Raw genomic sequence first — 16,590 nt, forward strand, 5'->3', positions numbered from 1 at the left:
ATTTGTTTGGAATTGCATTAATGAGAAAAAAAAAAAGAGAGAGAGAGAGAGAGAATTAAAATGTTAAAAATATATACTCTATCTAGGAACACAATATAGCTCTCTATTTATTTAGACCTTGTTGGATGATTTTCAAATACCTTTTTATAATTTCTTCATAATGATTATACAACTCTTTTGCTCCATTTAAAACTAAGAAATGAGGTAATCTTATTGACTTTTTTCATTTATGTTATTAAGTTATATGCCACATAAATTAATTTTATAAATATTGGTTTATAATATTTAGGTATAAAACTGAATTTGACAAGTTAGTCATATGTAAAGTACTCTTGCTGAATTCTTATAAACACTCTGTCTTATTTGACTTGTGAGTATTCTTTATATATCCTTCATGAGAGTTGTGTTTTGCAAATAATTAATCCCAGTTTTTGGCTTGTCTTTATTTTCTTAACACTATTTTTCAAAGATGTTTTTATTTTTTTAATTGACTTTTTTTCCTTTTATGGGCATACTTTTTCTGTTTCATATAAGGAATCTTTGACTCATCTTTAAAATGAGAATAACATATCTCAACCCTTAAGGGATTGCTACAATGATACAATGGCATAATTATTTGAAACTCTTAGTCCATCCCTTAAGCATGCAGTAAGTGTTCATTAACTGGTTGCAACATGGTTACTTGTGTGTGAATTTGCAGAACATAATAAGGCATATTGAACATACTAAAGCTAAATGTATGTTAATATCTCTTATATGAACCTTAACTCATACAGTTAATGACTTCTGGGATGTACACATTCTGTAATTTAATAATATTTTCTGTAAAATGTGTTCTCTGCACTGACATATATTTAAATGACATGTTGTATATGAAGCAGTTTTCTGTCTCAATATTTTTATTAGAATGTTATTTTGCTAGAGCCAGTGATATAGTATCAAGTTAATGTGACAAATGATAAATTTGGTGGGAATGCAAGTCTAAAAAATGCAATTTATCTCTGAACTGCCTGATACTTATGTCATAAAAGCTGTTAAAATGGCAACACATACATCTGAGATTATAAGAGGCCTCTGAGACTTGAGTATTAGGAACTGCTAAACAGTTAAAAATAAATCATAGAAGTGTTGTACTTATATTCTTCTTTTGTGCTTATATGATAGACACTGAGGTATTGGGAATCCATGAGGGAAGGTAATAAAGGAATTAAAAGTTGAACCACACAGTATTCAAAGGCACATTTACTCTACATGCTAAATATTTATTATAAAATGGAAATCCCCCAAAAAATCTAAGATCATATTATTTATCACAAATAATGCTATTAGCCTAGAAGATGGTTGGTTGATAAGAATTAGGTCTCTTCTGCAACCTCATCTAGCCCCAAGCAGAAAGCATCTATTCGTGTGGCTTTCCTGATAATCTCTGAGTACTACTAACTACATTTACTACATTCGTGGAAGTAAATTCTGACCTCTAAACTTTGGCCATGAGACGGAATCTTAAACTTTTGAGATTATCTCTGTGGACAAGGGCAGCCTTTGTCAGGGGTGGGTGCAGTCTACAGTCTCTGACAACATAGTTATCAAAGGCGAATTCTGATGAACCTGCTCACAGGACCCACACTAATTCCCTTGTGTGGGTCAAAGTCCTATCCTATTCATTTTCTACAATTTACTTCACTCTGAAAATGCATAATTCTCATTATGGACAAGATTCAGGAGCAGGTGTGATTGGGTGACTGAGTGAAGCATGTAATGCATATAATAGTTTCAAATCTGTGCACTGACATAGAAATTTAGGCAAGTTGTTTAAGTTTCAATATTCTCATGTGCAGGGTCAGAATAGTGCCTACCTTGTCAATTTATTCCAAATATGAAATGAGATGAAGGTGGCCTGGACACCATTGGTGTGCATAAAATAACTTGCCCAGCACACTGGGGAAACAGTGCATCTTCCATAAGCTGTCAGTGACATCGAACCTCCTGCACTGACCTTCTGGTACTTCAGACTTCTGACTAAGGAAACATTCTTGTGCATCTTTAAGTTGATGTTCAAGTTCTGTGTTGATGGAGATTGTAGCTGCACACCACATTTCCCTTTGTGTGTTTTCTAAATACGAAAGCATGATGAAATGTATCTAAATATATGAAATGAGATAAAGGATACAAGGTGGCCTAAAAACAACATTGATAAAAACAATGGCTGATAAACTGATTACACTTATTCTAATACCTCCCTATGTACCACATTAAGAGTGAAAACACTTTCAGAGTGCTTGACTAATTTCCCCTGTGATGAAGTATTTACAACTTTAACTTTAATGTCACATGCTCTTCGATCTCAAGGGAAAGCAACATATAACTGACCATGTGCAAAAACGGGTTCAGGTAGGAATATTCCTACTCTGTCTAGAGTTTGTCCTTGTGATTTATTAACAGTTATTGCAAATGTTGACATCATGGGAAAATGTCATCGAATTATTTTAAATGGGAGGCCAGTGTCAAATGGGGACAAATCAATTCTTAAAATCAGAACGACCTCTCCTTCAGCAGATCCTGTTAATATTTCAGCTTTGAGAAACACACATGTGCAATTGGTGCCAACGAGAGCTTTATATGTATGTTTATTTTTAAATAGACAGTGCACATCATATGTACCAGCCGGTTGGTGGGTCGGTCGGTTGAACAGTCGGATAGAAGGACGGTCGGTCACTTAACCATATATATATATATATAGACAATAGCCTAATTGATTTAAAATAATTCTGAAGCTTATCTTGGTATAGCAGGAGGTAGCTGGATGTGTTAATTTTAAAATTGAACATGGAGGTATTAATCATTTTGTAGTGACAAATGAATAAAAGAGAGAACTGAGCTTTTGTTGATAACTCATCCTTTTGAAATACTGACACAATTACTTGCAAACCACCCCACATCTCCCTGGGAAAAATGTACCTGCTTCTCCACTTCTGCACATTAAGAACTAGCCCTGAGCAATGTTAAAAAGCTTTCACAGTTCTGGAGTGAACTAGAGTTTGAGATAACAGACAGCCTCTTGATTTTCTGACTCCCTAAATTTGTAAAGAAAAACACTCCAAACTGGCAACATGGGTACAAAAATAGGATGCTATTAGAACAAAGAGCGATATTCATGTTCTCTTTGGATTTTGCTGATAGTATTCATAATCCACATATTTGCCTCTCCCTCCATACTATGTTACAAGAGAAAGGTTCTCTTCCAACAAAACTTATTTTACTAAAAATATCACACATATGTGTGTATAGCCAATTAACATGAATTTCCTAGAGTGTAACAAGCACAGTCATTAGCAGCAATGTATTCAAATATATGGGTGAAGTGATTTTGAAAACTACAAGCAAATAGAAAGCTTTTGAGTGAGGGCAATGGGTTTCCCACTTTCCTTGATCCCCTATTAAATGTTATACCTTACATTTTGGCATCTTCTATACTTAAAATAATAGAAGTCCCCAGCTCACATTTAAAAATAGGATTTATGCATGAAGCACATTAAATTTTCAGTTTTCTGCAAAGAAATTTGTTTATATCTGTACCCATGAGCACTAGGTATTTCAAACAGAGGTGGAGATGTCCTATCCTCTTTGAAGTCAGTCCCTTCACCTATACCTTTGACTTCATCTACCCTCTCCAAGAATCTTTTTCCCGCAGTAAAAATCAACTCTTCTCTTTCATTAATCACATTATTTTACTTATAGACTCCTTTCTCCAAAATTATATATATGGCTAGTTCTGACTCAGTCTTAAAAAAATAATTCTCATTGGTAATTAAAGTTCAAGTTGTCTGTTTTCTATCCTTACCATTTAACAAAAATTTTTTTGGGGGGAAGTCGTGGGTATATAAGAGCGTCTTTATTGTAGCCCAAGTAGCTATTGCTAACAAGGAGCCATCAGACAAAGCAGTCCACACACCAGATGGTTAACAATACATCTTTCCCACAAAGCAGCTGCTGCACTGACTGGTCAGTAACATACTTTACACTAACTTAGACAAAAGAGGCTTCTTGCCAAAACAGTGACATCAGTCTTCAGAGTTATAGAAGGGTACTGCTGCACATTGCATACAGTGCAATTACTGTGTCCCTGCTTTTGCACCTGTGTATAGCAAATTAGCCTTGAACACTCTGATTAGGATTCCCACTCTCAGAGCGGCCTTGAACATCTGGTGTACTCTGGACAGGGTTCCCACACCTTATCAAACAGTTTAGTTGTTCTGTTTGGAAGGACAGTAGCTAGTCTGTCATAGAGATGGGAACCTTAGTTTTCTTTACAGGCTAACTCATATCTCAAGACCCACTTTTGCCATGTGCCTCCTCCAGGGAATCTTTCCTTTCAGTCCATATTAAGAATAATTCCTCTGCTCCAATAGTTTCTTGAACCTTGCCATTTTATATTTAAATTACCTCTCTATGTCACCTCTGCCTCCACTCATTTGAGAAGAAACCGTGATATATCTGTTTCTTCAAGTGAATAACAGATCATGGAAGGGCCTCATTAATGTTGTTAAATTAACTACTTGTCCATCCCCTTACTCGCAGAGCTACAAAGTACTGACTCTTTTCTGTCTTCCTGGATTCCCTGTTTCAATCCTGTTTCAATCTAGTGCCTTTAGATTTTCCCACCAGATTTTAATTTTATGCAGTTACAATTTGCATGCATGTGTGTTGGTTAAAATCTATTCTCATACCAAATTATAATTATATAATACAGTATTATTAACTATAATCACTGTTGTACATTAGATTCAAAAATTTAGTCATCTTATAACTGAAAGTTTGTACCTTTAGACAAACATCTCCCTATTTCTCCCTCACCTCCAAAGCCCTGGAAACCACAGTTCTACTCTCTGGTTCTGTGAGTTAGGCTTTTTAATTACACACATAATTGAGATCATATGGTATTTCTCTTTCTGTGTCTGACTTATATCACTTAGCATAATTTCCTACAGGTTCATCCATCTTGTCACAATTGACAGAATATCCTTTTTATTTATTGCTAAATAATATTCTACACACCATCCTATCTAATAAAAGAGAAAAATGGTAATTGGCGTACGACGATACCCTTTTCATTGGCTAATCAGGGCTATATGCAAATTAACTGCCAACTATGATTGGCAGTTAACTGCCAACTATGATTGACAGTTAACTGCCAACTAAGATTGGCAGTTAACTGCCAACAAGATGGTGGTTAATTTGCATATGTAGGCACAATGCAGGGAGGCAAAAGGGAAAGCAGGAAGAAGCCCCCTGCCACTGACAGTGATCGGAAACCCAGGGGGGAGCTAAGAGCTGGGGGGCAGGGCAAAGGCGGCCCTGGGGCCGCCTTTGCCCTGCCCCCCAGTCACGATCGGAGAATCAGGCGCCTTTGCCGCCCTGGCCAGTGATAGCAGGAAGTAGGGGTGGAGCCAGCGATGGGAGCTGGACACGGTCAAAGCTGGCAGTCCCGGGAGCTAGGGGTCCCTTGCCTGGGCCTAAAGTGGAGCCCACGATCGCGGGGCCGCTTTAGCTGCGGGTCCCCGCTGCCCCGGCCAGACACCTAGGCCAGAGGCCTCAGGCCTGGTCAAGGGGCCGATCCGGTGATTGGTGATCGGAGGGTGATGAGGGTCAACTCCTCTGGCCAAGGCATCAGGCCTGGGTGGGGGGCGGAGCCGAGGATTGGGGGGATATGATGGTCCCCTTGCCCAGGCCTGAAGCCTGGGTCAGAGGCATCAGGCTTGGGCGGGGGGTGGAGCAAGCGATCAGAGGGAGATGGGGGTCCCCTGCCCAGGCATGATTCCTGGGCCAGAGGCCTCAGGCCTGGGCGGGGGTCAGAGCCAGTGATCAGGGGGAGATGGGAGTCCCCTGTCCAAGCCTGACACCTCTGTCAGAGGCGTCAGGCCTGGGCAAGGGGCCGATCAGGCGGTCGGAGGGTGATGGGGGTCTACACCTCTGGCCGAGGCATCAGGCCTGGGCAAGGGGCCGGTCCTGCGATTGGAGGGTGATGGGGGTCAACGCCTGAGGGCTCCCAGTATGTGAGAGGGGGCAGGCTGGGCTGAGGGACACTCCCCCCCACACACACCCAGTGCACGAATTTCGTGCACCGGGCCCCTAGTATATTATATGTTTTTATCAATTCCTCCATTGACAGAGACTTAGGTTGTTTCAATATCTTAGCTATGGTGAATAATGCTGCAATGAACCTGGGAGTGCAGATATCTCTTTAAGACATGGATATTATTTCCTTTGGATATATACTCACAAGTGGTATTTTTCAAGACAATTCCTTACTGTTTTCCATAATGGCTGTACCAATTTATATTCCCACCAACACAGCATGGGAGAAAATATTTGCAAATCATATATTTGATAAGAGGTTAATATTCAAAAGTATAAGGAACTCATACAGAACAATAGCACAAACAAATAACTCAATTTTAAAAAATGGACAAAAAACCTGAATAAATATTTTTCCAAAGAAGATATATAAATGATCAACACGTATTTGAAAAGGTGCTTAATATCACTAATCATGAGTAAAATGCAAATCAAAACTGTGATTTATCACCTTACAGCTGTTAATATGGGGATTGTAACAAAGATAAGAGAAAATAAGTGTTGGTAAGGGTGTGGAGGAAAGGGGACCCTTGCACACTGATGGGGATGTAAATCAGTACTTTTAGCTTCTAACCAGAAATACTTGTGTGGTTATCTTGACTTGAAATTATAAGAGCTCATTTTAAAACATAGAAGGCAATTGACTTCTCACATATGAAATGACCGAAATATTTCTTTTTGTAGACATAACCCAATCTTATTCTCAGTCAAGATGCTCATTGCCCTTCATTACCTCTTATTCTTTTTATTCTCTTGGTATCCTGATCTTCATTTGGAAGCAGCACTGATATCTCTTGGGGAACCTACCTGTTAGTGCCTGCAAACACATACTTTTGGGACATATTTGCCAGTTTTATCATAAGGTTGGTGAGAATACTAGCATGGTAAAATAAGAAAATTACGTATTAGAATTCCTGGCAAAAAACAAATGTCCAACATTAATGAGACTATTACTTTTATTGTTATTTTTACAGATATATAAAAAATAAATGACAACTAGCACACCTATGCCTGCATTTTTAGGTAAACATCAGGACTGAGGCTCTCGTGGGGAACATTTACCCCCTTATGAAATTGCATATTTGTCATTGTCTTGCTTAAATGAGGTCAGCTTAAAATCTTCCAGCCAGGTGCGAGTTTACACAAACTTACGTCATAGGAATAATGTGATTCCTCTCTTCTCTCAGCAAGCACATTGTTTCTTCACAAATGCCCTGCTTTCAATACTATCATTGGGCCCTGACTTCTAAATTGAAAATAAATGAGGCAGTCACTAAAACCACGGTTATGGAATTTTAATATCATCCATGACTTAGAGTGTTTTCATAACAAAAGAACAAAAGTTGAGGACCATCCTCAGTCCAGTGACATAAATCTACGTTGCCATGTAATGAACATGGGCTTTCGCACTGGGACATATCTGATGGAGCCACGACTCTTCTAATTATTGAAAGTGACCTGGGGCAAGATTCTTAATTTCTCTGAGCTCCAGCCTGTTCATCTGTGAGTTGGGGAAATAAGGCCTAACTCATCCAGTTGGTGAGAGGATTAAGATGGGTAAAATAAGCAAAGCACATATCAGAATCCCGAGCATATAACAAATGCTCAAAGCCCAAACAGGGGCTATTGTTATCATTATTATTGTTGTTCTACTAAATAATCATTGCTACAACTATATTGTAGTTTAGGAAGATCTTAGGACAGGACTCTACTGGAGCTTCAGTTTTCCACCACTTCTACCGTGTATCGGCTTGGTCCTTCTCCTTCCTGGGATTAGCCCATGTTAAGATCACGTCAGAATGGTTATGAGCCACACCAGGCATCCTGGGACACCTGTAATCCACTCTCAAGGATTTATTAAGGCAATGAACTGAGAAAAAAAATACACCTAGAGCTGAAGGACAATGGGTTTGATAACAAAGAGTAGATTTGTATTTGAATGACTCTTTCAGCCGGGCGCATGTGTGTGAGTGGAAGGATACAGACAACAAACTGAAGGAGAGATTCCTCAGCTATTCAATGGCACGTTAGAGGAAAATAAGAGACAGCAAACTCTACCGTGTAGTCACATCGGTGCTGCACAAGTGCCAGTACTACTTACGCTCATTCCATCTGCCTCTTCTTCACTCAGTCGGCGGGGTTAAGGCTGAGCTAGTTACCTCCCTCAGCAGCACCTTTCTCAGGCTCCCATGAAACTTCAGAACAGGCTTCCAGGCTGCTCTTGAAACTTTATAACTGGATTCCAGCCACTTCTCTCTTTTTTTTCACGAAATTGTATTTAATTCAATATTTGCCTCCCCTTTGACTCATCTTATTTGTGACTCATTTAAATGACTGCCTCATGAAAGACGCAGACTACATCTCTCTTTTACTTCCATTTGCACCTATGTCCATTGCCTTACTTTCTGTTAACTATAGGCACTGCAGACTTTTAACTTGCTTTCCTCCCTTTTGTTCTGCTGTAGACATTTCGCCAATCTCTATGCTAAACCAACTTCTTTTCTTTTTGTGCCACCTCTCTGAGAAATTCCCATTGTAATGAAAGTCGTAACCTCCAGGCACATAATGGTCAAATCAACTTCCCACACCATTCTTTGGTGCTGACTTTAGTTATTCAGCTTCAGTCTTGCATTGGTTTCATGTCAAAACCAATATTACCTTTCAAACTTGATGCTATAGTATTTAACTCTAGGTCCATTTCTCTCCAGAACATTGTTTCATAATGCAGTGTGGGAGTTATGATGACACATGCTGGAAAAAAGGCGCTGACATTTATCAACCTTGTCAGCAGATAGGATCTGATTTACTGTAATTAAGTTTGGGCGGTACTGAAAATTCATTTTTTTAAATATAGGGGGGATACTTAACTCCACTATTAATTCCAAACACCCAGAGCGCTGCTGCACCGTCACTGATGTGAATTTAGGTGTTTTAAGCTACTGTGAATATAAAACTGGAAAAGATTTACGGGCAATAAAAGGAAATGTGCTCGTAATTCACAACTGGCCTGTGAGACCCTGGCTCTGCTTTGGAGCCACCAAGACAGTTCATTAGTTTCACTAGACAGCCCTGGAATTGGAACAGAATGGTCAGGCATCACTAATGTGATTAAGGCTCTTGATTTCGCAGTTTAAAATAAAATAGATTAGTTGACCCAAATGTGATTTCAGAGCTTTTCTTCTGCATCTACCAGGGGTCAATAACCATTTGTTGACAAGAGATAGGATAACCTTGAAATGTTATCAAGTAACTAAGATTAGAACTCTCAGAAAGCTCTTGTGTGCGTATTTTTCTTCCGCATTGGAAATAAAAATCCCACTGGCACATTGAAAACAATTGTTTGAAATGATGAAATAGATCTATTTATTTGATCCAAACAACCCACACTCATTTTCACATAATGAATCACCATCTACTCTCACTCTCTTCTGAATGTGTGATGAGGCAACCGAATGCAATTTAAGAAAGCTGCGTAAGTTAAAATACCACTCAATTTACAACAACAACATGTTTAACACATGAAGAAAAAACTTGAATTTTATTAATATGTTTGTGTTATTTTTTAATATATTTTATTGATTTCAGAGAGGAAGGGAGAGGGAGAGAGAGAGAGAGAAATATCAATTATGAGAGAGAATCATTGATCAGCTGCTTCCTGCACTCCCCACATTGGGGGTCAAACCCGCAACTCAGGCATATGCACTAACCAAGAATCGGACTGTGACCTCCTGGTTCATAGGTCGACTCTCAACCAGTGGGCCATGCCGGCCAGGCTGTTTGTGTTATTTTTAATAAGCTGCACAATACCCTATTTCTATTCAATTCTGCTAATCTATTTCCATTAATTTTCAATTATCAGAACTACAAGAGTCATGACTATAACAAATATGCCCTTGGTATTTACTAAATGATAATCTCGTAGGATGCATGTAAGACTAAATTTCCATAGGTTACCAGAGAATTTAACCCACAATGATATGGTGATAATCTGTGCTTCCTTCCCCCCCCCCCAAAAAAAAAATTGTACTGGAAGTGAGATATGAAAAACTTTGACGTACTAGAATTTGAATAGCGATATGTAAACCACTCCAACTTGTAGGCTGTGTAATGTTATAAAAAGTTCTCACAGAGAGAGGATTTATTCTACAATCCCAAAAAAGATTATAAATTATTTTAATTTGCTAGTGGATATATTTCCTACAATGCGAATATGAATGAGAAAGTTACTGAATTCACTTTAATTTAAAAAAATATATATGACCTTATACAGAGAATGTGGAGTCATCTGAGAGACAAACCAGAGGGGTGAACAACACAAGCTCTCACAGAAATCAGTGGCATAGTTTCGTCCTGTTGACTTAATTACTGCTCAGAGCCCCTTTTTCCTTTCATATAATATTTTTTCAGTAGTCCCCTGGCATTCACACATTTAATATTAGTGCTCTTGAGTCTTTGAAAGCAGCAATAATATGCAGTAATTTGTAGTTTTACTTTGTTTTTGTTTTTGAGGTGGGATGGAGTTGTCCATGTGCTAAGGTTGCTGTGCATGAGGGAGTCACCATCTACTGAAGGGGACACCTGGCAGCACATGGGCCCAGGCAAACCCCAGCACCTTCCTCTCTTAACAGCACCTACAGCACAGGTCCTCATAGTTCCAAACAGTGGCGGTAATGAGCTAGGAAAGCCATGTCTACATCAATGCACTATGAAGTACTGGTTGGTTTTCTATCTTTCCTACTACTCACTTCTCATTCAACTACCTTCATTAGAAATCTTTTTTCTATTATTTTTAAAGAGTTTTTTTTATTGTTTTAGAGAGAGAGAGAGAGAGAGAGAGAGAGAGAGAGAGAGAGAAGAAGAAGAAGAAGAAGAAGAAGAAGAAGAAGAAGAAGAAGAAGAAGAAGAAGAAGAAGAAGAAGAAGAAGAAGAGGAAGAAGAAGAAGAAAGGAGAGGAAGAGAGAAACATCAATGTGAGAGCAAAACATTAATAGACTGTCTCCTGAACATCCCCTACTGGGGAATGAACCTGCAACCCAGGCATGTACTCTAAACAAGAATGGAACTGGCAGCTTTTTCATGCAGAGGACGATGCTCAACCACCTGAGCCACACCAGCACCAACCAGGGCACCTTTTCTCCATTTTTATAACTAGATTCTAAATAAAACACAAACTGATATTAATGAAGGCAGTGATAACAACAAATAGATATATTTTCTAAACCGCAAATGTAAATATGAAACCAACTAAAAAAATAATGTGGATCTCTCATTTTGCTACTGAAGAGAAATTAAAATGATATAGCCCGTTTTAAAAATCCCTTTTCTCCTGTAAAACTAAACATGTGACTACCATGAAACCTAACATTTGTACCCTTGAGTGTTTATCTAGAGAAATAAAACTTTGTGTTCACATATAAATCTGTACATACATTTTCATAGCAATTTTATTTGTAATAGCCAAAAACTGAAAAGAGCCAGAAGTCTACCAACAGATGAATGGTTAAATAAAGTGTGGTACATACAAACCACAGAACACTACTCACCTATATAAAGGAATGAATTATTCATCCACACAACAATTTGAATGCATCTCTAGAGAATTATTCTAAATGAAAATACCTAATCTCAATAGGTTACATACTGTAAAATCAATAATGTCACACACATATGTGAAATGACAAAATTTTAAAATTAAAGATATGGCCCTGACCAGTTTGGCTCAGTGGATAGAGCGTTGGCCTGCGGACTGAAGGGTCCCAGGTTTGATTCCGGTCAAGGGCGTGTGCCTTGGTTGCCGGCACATCCCCAGTGGGGGGTGTGCAGGAGGCAGCTGATCGATATTTCTCTCTCATCAATGTTTCTAACTCTCTATCCCTCTCCCTTCCTCTCTGTAAAAAATCAATAAAATATATTTTAAAAAAAAGATATGGTTGTTGGCAATGAGAATGAGGGCAGTCAGAAGGGGGCGGGTATTGTTATAAAAGGATAACACAAGGTTTCTTGTGGTGATGGCACTGTCAGTATCTTGACCGTGAGGTGGATACATGAACCTATACATGTGATAAATATTCTATAGAGCAAAATATACATGTACACATATACACAAACAATTACTACAAGTCAAAGTTGGCAAATATGAATAAAATAAGTCCATTATACCAATGACAAAATACAAGTCATGTTATCATATTATTTTTTGTTTTGCAAAACAACGTAATTGGAGGAAAATGGTAGAGTGTACAAGGGATCTATTTTAAACGTTGATATTGTTGAAATTATTGATGGCTCTTATTTCTGAGATATATATATATATATATATATATATATATATATATATATAGGCAGTTCTGGGGTTACATCAGATTTGAGGTACATTGTTTTGTGGTTATGTCACCATCTCCCATTTATTTATAAAAAAAAAAAATTCTGTCATTTTGAAGTATGTACATATGTGCTTTATGTTTTTTTATTATTTATTTACCACAAATAAAGGTCAGGAATTGTTATCTCTCTTTTAAATTTTTTTTTACTGTTTCACTTCATTACTGCTATGTATGTGTTTCATGTGAGTAACGTAGATGCTTATGTAGGTGGGTTCCGACTTACAATGAAAATCGCAACATGTTGCGCCATAGGAATGGATCTCCGACGTAACCTAAGAACCTACTGTGTGTGTGTATATAAATATATATATATATATATATATATATATATATATATATATATATATATATATATATATCCTTAATGGCAGAACAACCTGGAACGACCAGTCGCTATGACACGCACTGACCACCAGGGGGCAGACGTTCAATGCAGGAGCTGACCCCTGGTGGTCAGTGCACTTCCACAGGCAGAGCGTGGCTCAGCCAGAAGCTGACTCATGGAAGCCTTTCCCACTTCCGCGGCAGCACTAAGGATGTCCAACTAACAGCTTAAGCCTGCTTCCCAGGCCTTAGCTGGCAAATGGACATCCCACAAGGGCTCCCAGGCTGCCAGAGGAATGTCTGGCTGCCAGCTTAGGCTCTATCCCCCAGGGAGCGGGTCTAAGCCATCAGTTGGACATCCCCTAAGGGGTCCTAGGGGCTGAAGGACTCCCCCAAGTGCATGAATTTTCATGCACCCAGCCTCTAGTATAGTATATAAAATTGCAACATACATAAATAATAAAAAGCTATTACAAAATGTTTTAGTGAGAACTCTATCAAGGATAATACAAATAATACTGAATTTGAGAATGAGAACCAGTGTTAATTTTAGGGAACATCCCTTAAAAATACTTACCAACAGCTACAGCACAGGTCCTGATAGTTCCATGAGCTAGGAAAGCCATGTCAATATTAGTGCACTAGGAAATACTTGTAGGATATGGACCCAAACTCATATTTCTAAGCCCATAGATTCGAAATAATCAACCCAATGACTAATAAGAATCCAATCAGACAAGGCTAAAATGAGATCACCAAGCTGGCACAATGTAGTTAGATGTGACAGGAAACTCTACCCTTTGGCATCAGCCTTGACTTCTATGCTCCTAAAAAAACAACACCCAAAACTACTTGGTAGGCTTTGAAAGATTTGTTCATCTCTCCAAAAAGAAAAAGAAAAAATACCCTTATATGTTAGAAAACCACTACTCAATAATTTATTTCAAAGAAGCAGAAAAGAACTGTCTATGTTGTGCAAGTGTTCTAAGCTTTGAGAGATAGTGACTCAACTTAAGATATCGAGGACCCCGGAACTGGTACAAACTAAAAAAAAAGCCCAAATATGACAAGGTGTGCCCTTCCTTATCAGTGGTTCTCAACCTGTGGGTCGCGACCCCTTTGGGGGTCGAACGACCCTTTCGCAGGGGTTGCCTAAGACCATCGGAAAACACATATATAATTACATATTTTTTGTGATTAATCACTATGTTTTAATTACGTTCAATTTGTAACAATGAAAATACATCCTGCATATCAGATATTTACATGATGATTCATGACAGTAGCAAAATTACAGTTATGAAGTAGCAACGAAAATAATTTTATGGTTGGGGTTCACCACAACATGAGGAACTGTATTAGAGGGTCTCGGCATTAGGAAGGTTGAGAACCACTGCTTTAGATCAACACTTGGGAAAAAATTCCTAGACTAGAATAGAGCAATTGCCTTGGATTTTATCTCCCAAATCTAAAACAATAGAACACAGGATAGGCAGGGAATAAAACCCTCTTTTAGCATAATAAAGTACAAATGGCGAGCTAGAAGGGGTCATAATCTTGATACAAACCCACAAATAGAACAACAAGAACTAAACTCTGTGGAGCTGTCTGATTTACTAAAATACCTTGGCTCTAAAATTATGTTTCTATAATACATATTGTTCATTTATTTTTTTATATCAAATTACATTAATTCATTTGACCTTTCCTTCAGTTCACTATTCTCTCTTCTATTGCTCAACTATTGAGTTCATCTAGCAAATTATTAATGTTATATTTTTCACTTTTCTAATTTCCATTGGGTTCTTTATGATAGCTTCCATTTATATATTGAGATTTTCTCTAATTTTTTTCATTTGTTTAATAAGAATTTTTAATCACTTGATAAAATACTTTTATGACAGTTACTTTAAAATCTTTTTCTTATGATTCCAACATCCCAATGTTTTTATCAATGAATTGTCTTTTCTCACTTAAGTTGGCATTTTACTGGTTCTTGGCATGATGCATAATTTTTTTTATCCTAAATATTTTATTATAATGTTAAGAAACTCTGAGTCTTATTTAAATTTGTGTTATTATTTTAGCAGTCAGTCACCCTGTGCAGGTCTCATTCTACTTTTGTGGGCTGTGTTTTCTATTTAATCTAATTTTTAGAGCCTTTGTGATACTATGTTGGTCTGCTGGGTTTATCTTATGCCCTTGTTGGCTCCCGTTTGGTCCCTCCTGGTACAGCTTAAGGGGTAAAAAGAGGTTCCCCAGTCTAGGCAAGCTGGTGCCTCTAGAAGAGGGGATGGAGCCCCTAGCCATGAACATAAAGTACTTCCCAGGCACGTACTGGTTGGCAGGCTGCCAGGGTCTGGTGCCGGAAGGCAGCCTCAGGTGCACAGGGACCAGGAGGCTTCCCAGGCTGAGTGCTGTTCATGTCAGAATCCCCCTTTCCTGTCTCCCTCCCCGGGTGGCCTGATGACTCAGGTGGCAGAAGGAAGTGTCAGGCCCCACAGGAAAGGATAAGGCCACCAGGCTGTGGTCCCTTATTGGAGTGAGAGCTCATTGCCAGTCCCCCAGCCGCAGGGTGTCTTTGAGTCAGGGAAGCAAGTTTCCCACAATTCTGCAATAACAAGTAATGATCTCTTTCCTACAATAAAACGCATTTATAATTTTCATATAACACACAAATAATTTTAACAAAATCTTCAAGGAGTCGCTTAAACTTTGAAAAGGGAAATAAAATTTGGCACCTATAATAATAACCCAGTGTTATCTTGTATCTAATGCATACCCAAGGGAGTCCAACAGTTATGATTTTGTAATTAAGTCTCCACGTATATTCAAATTGTAGGTGTCTCAATGAAGTTCATAGAATTTCTTTGTGGACATCTAAAACATGCATGCAAGTTCTTCCTAGAACTGCTCATGGAAAGTTAAAATTCATGGAATGTTCTAAAAATAACTATTGCACCTGGTGCTTTTTGTGTATATTAGATAATTTATGTTTGACAAGCTTCCGTACTTCCTGAAACTTAATGTAGACAAGGTTGTTTTTTTTCTGTCATTTTTAGGGCATATCTATTCCTAAAAGAGCTGATCATGTGGAACCAATATTCTGGACAGCTCAGGAACAAAAGGGTATACCAAATGCAACATAAATATATAGCCTGCTTCATGTAGGTGCTGCTATAGTTTGTGATGTAGCCCACTGATTTAAAACCTGCCAGTACTCATCAATCCCACACACGTGAAATATAATGTGTTGGTTTTTCCCGATCTCAACTATAACATAGGAGTATTTCACACTTTAAAAGTCAGAACTATCTTTCTGAAATAGGCTCTTTCCCAGTTCGTTGAAGGAGGAGTCATAATTTGCTAATGAGATATTCTATTTTACCTAAAAAATAGGGTAAGGGTAGTTTCTAAAAGTATGAACAAGTAGTTGTTATTCCCAAGATATAAATGAAAAATACCTCTGCTCAGATGAAAGAAAAATGTACCATTTATACACAATTGCAGACCAAATTTCAAAGTAGGAAAGAAATGTGAAGATAGAACTATTAAGAGAGGAGATTTCAATGTCATGATACTTTTGTTCATCTTACAGTCACAGAGACATTAATATCTTCAAGTTGGTAAGAGAGAACATCACATAATAGATCTCAAACTTCAAACTCCATTTCTGAACATTGCTAAAATTTTTACATGATTGCAGTGGAAGCATCGCATCTTGAGAGATGCTGATTGCTTAATGACG

Source organism: Myotis daubentonii, chromosome 9 (assembly GCF_963259705.1).
Source record: "Myotis daubentonii chromosome 9, mMyoDau2.1, whole genome shotgun sequence".
Lineage (NCBI taxonomy): Eukaryota > Metazoa > Chordata > Mammalia > Chiroptera > Vespertilionidae > Myotis > Myotis daubentonii.